Source organism: Dipodomys merriami, unplaced genomic scaffold, assembly GCF_024711535.1.
Source record: "Dipodomys merriami isolate MVZ:Mamm:240054 unplaced genomic scaffold, mDipMer1.0.p SCAF_139, whole genome shotgun sequence".
NCBI classification, from domain to species: Eukaryota; Metazoa; Chordata; class Mammalia; order Rodentia; family Heteromyidae; genus Dipodomys; species Dipodomys merriami.
The window spans coordinates 996,488-1,004,804 of record NW_027202704.1 but is presented as its reverse complement, the minus strand read 5'-3'; the positions used below and the strand labels follow the sequence as shown (position 1 = coordinate 1,004,804).

The following is an 8,317-nucleotide window of genomic DNA, read 5'->3' as shown; positions in this document are numbered from 1 at the left end:
AGCAAGGAGGTAGAGGTTAATGAAAAGCTCCTAGGTCAAGAAAGGTGGGGGCCTTTCAGTTGGGACCACAATGGGATGTGTACAGCTGGGCTTAGGTGGATTGCCCTTCCTGTAATTCAAAGGAGTTCACAAATACCCGGGATTTAGGGTCAGGGTCAATTCATCATATTCCATCTTGATAGAATGTTAGGGCCAAGAGGTGAGAGGCAAGTTCTTCATATAGGGTCTTTGAGACATAAAAAGAATTGTGATGAGTGGGAGTATCATGGAGTTATGAGAACAAAGCAGATTCCCATCATTTGTAACCCTGAAGGAGTATAAAATGTGGAGGGGCATCATGGTCTTTTCTGGCTATTGCCTGCTGGCATGAGGGTTTAAAGGAGTCACTGGGGCTGGGGTCTTTCAGGTCTGTGTTGGATCCAGGGCACTGTCAGCAAAGCCTCTGGTTGCCTGCAGTAATAGGATGGCCTTGACTTGGTCCCAGATCCTGAATGAGGACTGTTATCCTGTTAGAGAGAAACTTGAAAATGATGAGATCAGTCAAAAGGCTGACAAGGTGGCAGGACTAGTTCATATGAGTGACACAGTAAAACAAACCCTGGGCACAAGCCATAAATGTTCCATTTGTATCATGAGCCCATAACCAGTCAGAAGTTAGGCCTGGATTGGAGAAGTTAAGGGCCTGGTGTGAGACCTTGATCATTTCCTATCAATAGCAGGTAACAAAGGCAAGAATGTAAATTCCTGTCCAGTTAGAAGTTAGACAGATACAGACAGTAGATGGACAAGCTTCTCAACTTGTGTCTATTGACCGCTTGGCTCTGGTTAATATTGAAAAGGTAGGCACGAAGTGGCTGATGTGACATCATCTCCTCTTATTCTTTTCCACCTTGTCCTGGACATGTAGGTGCTTGTGGCTTAGATATAGGCTTTGGACTCAAGGCCTGAGGGAATTCCCTGAGCACTTCAGCTCAAAGCTAGCACTTTGAGTCACAAGCTCACTTTTAGCCGTTGGCTCGTTAATTTTTGAGACTGCTTCCAGCCTGGCTCTTTGCTGATTATAGAGTCTCAGAGGGATTTTTCTGCCCAGGCTGGCTTTGAACTGCAATATTTGCCACAAAAAAATCTTTTATTATTTCCAATTAAAGCAACCAGAAATTAATAGGAACAAGTAGAGCTTACATGCATCCTGTCAAGAATTGATCAACAAATACTTGCCAGAACTCTACAATGACAAAACTCAATTGATGGGATGAGAGTTTGAGCACAGCTTGGATGCCTGGAAAACCTGATAACCAATTTTACAAGAGGCTGTCCTGGCCTACACATGTTTTAACACCATAACAATGCAGCTGGCTTTCTCAGGTCAGGCTTGGAAAGGTTTCCAGAGAGTTTTCCAGGAGTCTTAGTTTTTGTAAATCTAAAGCAGTCTTTTACCAAGAATCAGCTGTGTGTGATGGAGTCAGTCAGAAGTCCAATCTACCATGGTGGAGGTAGGATAGTCCAAGCAAGATCTTGGCCAGAATCTGTCCCTCGGATGAATTGTCAGATCTCCTGCTTTGTTGCTTACAAATTTATACAAAGATTGGTTAAGACACTTGACTTTAGATGGACATAGAGAATGACATGATAGTTTTAATGTAAATTACAGCCAACAATTACATACAAACTTTTACTCATAAACTGTCTTTTAAGGCATATTCATACCATCTTCTACATACTCAAATTTTCTGACAGAAACAAATATGTGGAACAAACATTTTTAGAAAATTCTTACCTCCTTACCGGTGTTTATCCTCACAGCTGGCTAGGAGCTGAACTGGGTCTCACTACTTTTACTACTACCCTTGAAAAAGATGTTTTCTTATAACAAACAGCACATTTGTTGAGAAATATCACTACCAAGAATTATAAGAAGATAATATTTACACAGTTTTTATGTATTATAATGAGATTATGTTGAACGTGCTCTCTGTCTCTCTCTCTGTCTGTCTCTGTCTCTGTCTCTGTCTTTGTCTCTGTCTCTGTCTCTCTCTCTCTCTCTCTCTCTCTCTCACACACACACACACTTAAACAAACGTTTTAAGGCACGTAGGTTTTTAAAAAAATGAAAATCGGCTATAAGATTTTTTGGAATTCCAATGGCAAAGTGATATTGTTTTGACCAATATGATAAAAAACCATGTGTTCAAGGCAATACCAAACAAAATGCAAGGCAAATTTTGACAAACAGAATTTCCACCTTTAAACAAACATTGACAACAAGAGAAGGAACCCTTTAAATCAATTTTGGTGATGAGGTGGTTTAGTATTTTAAATTGAACATTTTAACCATTAGAACAGTGAAGAGTAGAGAGGAGATAGGTTGGTGGAAGTGTGGGGGTTGAAGGAAAACCCATCATGTGGTCTTTGTCTCTTGCTAGGTTCAGCTTCCAAGGCATGTGGTTGAACAGGTTTGTAAGGGGAAAAGATAGCACTTTTAACCTGCAGATATTTAAAGGGAGGATGTGGCATAATGAAGTTACTGAAAAGGTAGTTTGAATAATTGGATAAAGTTATTGGAAGAGGTGAGAGGGAGGGATTTTTCTTCGGTAGCCACTTAGAGGAGAAATTAAGAATCTAGATTTTGAAGTGAGTGGACTCAGGAAAGAGGAAAGGATAGTATTATTGTCTAAGTCCCTAAGAGAAGAAGGATTGGCGTGTTTCTATTATGGGATTTCAGGGTGGTAAAGGGAGAGAGCAGCAAAAGACAGAGGCTGTCCTCAGTGTGTTTGTCAGCCAGCCTCAGTCAATAACAGATTAACGAAATGTCCAGACCAGAGGACCATTTAATTATGGTCTGGAAGGGAAGAAGGTGTATTAGCCATAGAAGAGGGTTGAGAAATGTATAAGTATGGAGGGGTTTGTTTAGAAGGATTTTTAACAGGACTCATAGCTTGTTGTTTTACCTTTGGAGGCCTATGCCCACCCGCACCTTGTGTCAGCTACACAAGCATGCAGACAGGCAGGCACAGAGACTGGGGTCAGCAAAAGGAGTTTGCTTGAAACAGATACAGTTTTAGCCTAGAGAATATGGACCAACTGCAAATACCAAGAGTGTAGTTAGAAGAGCAAGGAAGGAGAAAAGTTTCTTTTGTGATGGAGGTCATCAAAGAAAAGAGAGATAGAGGCAAATGGAGAGGGGGAGAGAGACAGATTGAGTTGCTACAAGATAAGGAGTTACTTTTTTAGAGGAAACATTGGGTGGCTCCTGGCAGAGAAGGGCTTGGTGAGCAAGGCAGGAGAGTGGAGAGGGAGCCCTCTGGAGTGGAGGTCAGAGAAGGACTTGGTGGACCGAACAGAACAAGCAAAGTGAGTATTTTCTGGAGCAGAGCTTGAGGAGGGCTTAGGTTTAGGGGACCTCAGACTCCTCCCAGTTTCATTGGAGAATTGTTTAAATCAGCAAGAGTAAAACCTAAGGTTCTGAATTTAGGTCAGCAGTGCCATGGTAATGAGACCAGATTTTGGAATAAAAACAAGTCAGTTTTGTTTTTTTATGACTGTAAATCAGTCAGCCCAAAGTCTTAAGTTTAGACAGCAGGCATGCCAATGGGGTGTCTTTGGGAGACAATTTGGAAATTTTGGTAGGACTATGGATCCTGTCCTGATGCTCCAGGCACCGCTGGTGCTTTGGGAAGCCAGACGGATGGATCCCAATAATTAAGAGAGGGCATCCCCAAAGGTCCTAATTAAAGGGTATCAGGGTATAAGGAAAGAAGAGACTTCTGGAGTCTCTGTACCCCACAGACAAGAAGGAAGGGAGGGAGTCCTGCCCTCCTGGGGTCCATGTCAGGTGCCTACACCACAGACCGGGCTAGTTACCTTGTCCTGAAGGCTTTTAGGTATTGGGTGAAGTCAGTCAAACAGTGAAGAGCCACCTGCCTGGAGATCAGAGTCCAGGGACAGGGTAAAGGTTAGAGAATAGGGGGAGAGATAAGGCTTTTTCTGAGCTTACGCACGGGGGCAATAATACCTCAAGCCACAGCAGCGTGGCCATCCACTGCTTGCACTGCTTACAAAAGCAAAGGCTGGGAGGTTTTTCAGGTGTCTGTTTAGCCCAAAGTAAGCTCAGAGGGCTCTGTGCTTCTGATGAAGAAAAGCCTTGGAAGGAGGAGGAAGGTAGCAGAAAGGCTCCGTGAGAGGTGGCAAGGAGGTGGGTGGCCCCTTGGCAGAGGGCACCTACTTACTCCTGGTGCGTTTTATCTCCTGGGTGTCAGCACCATATGTTAGGAAAATGGAGGAGAATGGAAAAGGAATAGGCCTGACTTGATCACCAACAGAAAGGACTCTTTATTGAGGAACAGCCAGGGGCACAGCCCTTCCAGCAGGATTGAGGTTGTGTGAGGTAGCTGGCACTGGATCAGTGTTTTATAGGAGATCTGATCAAGCAGGTAGAGGTTAATGAAAAGCCCCTAGGTCAAGAAAGATGGAGGACTTTCAGTTGGGTCTGAGATGGGATGTTTACAACTGGGCCTAGGTGGATTGCCCTACCTGCACATCAAAGGAGTTCACACATACCTGGAATTATGCCTGGAGTCCGTATGGACTTGGGATAATAGGGTGGGGGTCAACCATTCAGGCCAATTGGAAAAAGTTAGCGTTCCGAGCTTTTCTGCATATAAACACTCCATCAACATTTTCTTATTAGAGGATTATTCAAGATTAGCTATATGTTGATTGATAATAACTGAGCTTGACAGAAAGGTGAGGGAAAACTGTCTAGTCTCCAATGAGGTTCTGACTTGTATTTCACAAAGTGTTATGAAAGCACTCAATGAGAAATCTTGTAGCTGCATTTCTTAAAAGTGCTTGCCTAGGGGCTGGGAATGTGGCTTAGTGGTAGAGCGATTGCCTTGCATGCATGAGGCCCTGGGTTCGATGCCTCAACACCACATAAGCAGGAAAAAAAAACCAGAAGTGGCTCTGTGGCTCAAGTGGTAGAGTGCTAACCTTGAGCTGAAGAGCTGAGGGACAGCTCCCAGGCCCAAAGTTCAGGCCCACGACCGGACCCCCAAAAAAATTTAAAAACAAAAGTGCTTACCTGGTTACACTTTCTGATAATGTGTCAATTCAAGTACTTCTTGGAGTTCCAAACCATTCAATTTTGCTGTATTAGAAACTTGTTACGTTTTGCGGACAGCTCTTGGTGATGAAATTTGTGCTTTTTAAAATTGCTTTCCCAATTCCATCCACAAAATGCAGACAAAAATTATCTGAAAAAATTCATATCTGTTGATATTGCATATACATTTACTTTCCATTACAAACCTAGAATGCAGTAAAATTTCTCATAGCAATTACACTGCACTAGAATGTGGGCAGTTTCTAATGTAAATAATATATTTATTTTTGTAGAGAATTTGAGTATCCAAAATTTTAATATGCCTGTCATCCTAAAAACAATACCTTGCTGATATTGAATGACAAATATAACTTCCCATAAGTACAGAGATTTTCCTTGTATCTTTTTAATATATACTTTTATTGTAAAGATACTGTACAGAGGGGTTACAGTTACACAAGTAAGGAAATGAGAACATTTCTTATTGAGCATTGTTAACCCCTCCTGTTTTTCCTCTACCATCCCTTCCCTTTACACCACCTCAACTCCTCCCTCCATCCCCCTCTGATAGAGTGTCTTGTACATCCTATTGTTACAATGGATCAACCTGTATCCTTTCCTTATATCTTAAATGAAGAAATGCTGGCTTGTTTCATGCTGATTCTACTTGTGTTGACACACCTAAAGTCACTCCCCAAGTCCAAAAGCACATAAATGAAGTGCAAATCATCTTTTGTCAGTGGTATAATTGTGTTCTACACATTTATTGACAGGATACAAACCTTAATACACATATACATTTGAAGGCATTTGATGTGTGAAAACCCGTCAATATAAAATATAAAGTGATTTTGAAAAAAATAAAAGTGACTCAGAAGAAATTATAAATGCAAAAACAGTCTTTACAGAAACAAATTCTTAGAGATATTTCATGACTTTGAAAAGGATAAAGTGGCTGAAATTAATATAAATTTAGAAGTATGAAAATTCACAAAAATATAAAAAGATATTCATGTATATCATTATATAAGCCAAAGCAGAAAACAAATGTTGTTTAGATGACTTTTTAAAATACACTTTCTCAGGAACTGGGAAGGGTTTCAGTGGTAGAGTGCGTGCCTAGAATGAATGAGGCCCTGGGTTTGATTCCTCAGTACCACATCAGTACAAAAAGACAAAGGTGGTCCTGTGGCTCAAGTGGTAGCACTAGCCTTGAACTAAAGAGCTAAGGGAAAGCACCCAGGCCCAAGATTTCAAGCCCCACGACCAACAAAAACAAAATCAAAACACAAAAAATCACTGTCTCTCACTTTTGTGACCTCAACTCTGTAAGACGGCTGCTTCAGCCTAGGGCTAAGATTTTAGCTGTGGACACTTAACACTCCTGATTCAGACTCTACTTGAGAAAAATTTTAATGAATATTTTGTTCTTAATTTTGTTCTTTGTAAATTCATATGCACCTATAAAACATGGTGTGGCCATCCCAGTAACATTCTCAAAGTACCTCCTAATGACGACTTACAAAAAGTTGTATTATATTACAACAAGGAAAACAATGCTACAATAAACAAAACCAATCATTAAATATTAATGATTAATAAAATGAAAAATGAAACAATTACCAGTGTTTCCAGTATTTGAAGTATACTACATATTAGGTTTTACTATTTTTTCATAATCCTGTACATTTAAAACTGCCTAAGATTATGATGTTCAATAAGAGTTTTATAGGCTATGAGTAGTCTTTAAAGTTTCCCACTAAGATTATTATTTATGGCTCATCTCATCTGTATATGGCTTATATCATCATTTGTTCCTCGCTAACCTATAAAGTAAGGAAGCCCTAAAGTTTTAACAGAAACTGTGGAATTAACAAAGTCTTAACTCTTCACTCTGCTTCTTTACACAAAGAATTTGCAAATTCTCATTAGTAAAATTTCTATAAACTCTGAAATGTACACACTTAGTAGTGTATGCTGCTACAATAAATCTTAAATACTTTATGGAAAAGTTTTATGACCTGTCATACAGTCTTAATTTTGGCATATATATAAGCAAATTCCCAAAATTAAAAAATATTTAAAACATTAAAACTTTTAACAAACCTTAACACTTGCTTCAATGTTCATTATGAGAGGTTCCTTGTATAGAATAATTGAATTCCTCCTCTTACACATCTCTTGAACAACAAATATCTGGAATTATATTGTTTTTGACATGCCAATCTTGACTTTATTCATAAATGTGTGCTTATATAAGAAACACATGGTTTTAAAATTTCACAACAATTCTTTAGAACTTACTTTTTGTTGAATTGTTTAGTTAAGAAAATCAATTACACTTTATATATAAAAAATGTTCTGTGCTCAATTCGGCAGCACATACACTAAAATTGAAATGATACAGAGAAGAGTACCATGGCCCCTGTGCAAAGATGACAAGCAAATTCATGAAGTGTTCCATATTTTTACAACAGACGCTGGAGTGGATGTGGCCAGAAAGGAACCCTACTGGATTTGAACCCTACTGCATTCTTGGGTGGGAGTGTAAACTTGTTCAGCTACTTCGGAAAGGACTATGAAGGTTCCTCAAAAGATTCCACATAGCGCTCCCCTATGACTCAACAAATACTACTTCTGGGCATTTACCCAAATGATCACAAACAAGACCATACTAAAACTACTAGCACTACTATATTTATTGCAGCATTATTTACCATAGCTAAAATATGGAACCAACATTGATGCCTCTCAGTACATGAATGGATCAAGAAAATGTTATAGATAGATAAATAGATAGATAGATAGATAGATTGATTTCCATTGTGTGTGTGTGTGTGTGTGTGTGTGTGTGTGTGTGTGTGTGAGAGAGAGAATAGGAATTCTATACCTCCATCTGAAAGAATGACATTGCCCAATTTGTTAGGAAATGGAAAGGCTTGGAAAAAATTATATTAGTGAAGTAAGCCAAGTCCAAAGAAACATAGGTCCCATGGTTTCCCTTATTTGCAATAAATAATATATGTCTGAGATAAGCAGAAAAGGTCAAAAGCTATGTGCATATGATCAGATAAGATGATGTTAAATGAAATGACCCCCAAAGTAAGTACACAAGTGGGTTTTTTCTTGCTTGCTATTATTTCAAACGTATTTATAATGTACGATGTATTTTATTGTTTCTTTATATGTTCCTCGCCCACAGTATAACCTCTGTTT

The 8,317-nt window shown here is 39.4% G+C and overlaps 1 non-coding gene across 1 annotated transcript; it reads left to right on the top strand.

Annotated features, from left to right (window-relative positions):
* Positions 1–7,464: 7,464 nt before the first annotated feature.
* Positions 7,465–7,571, top strand: LOC138825653 (U6 spliceosomal RNA). Its single transcript, XR_011371456.1, has one exon. It is a non-coding gene; the product is annotated as a U6 spliceosomal RNA (small nuclear RNA).
* The last annotated feature ends 746 nt before the right edge of the window (positions 7,572–8,317 follow it).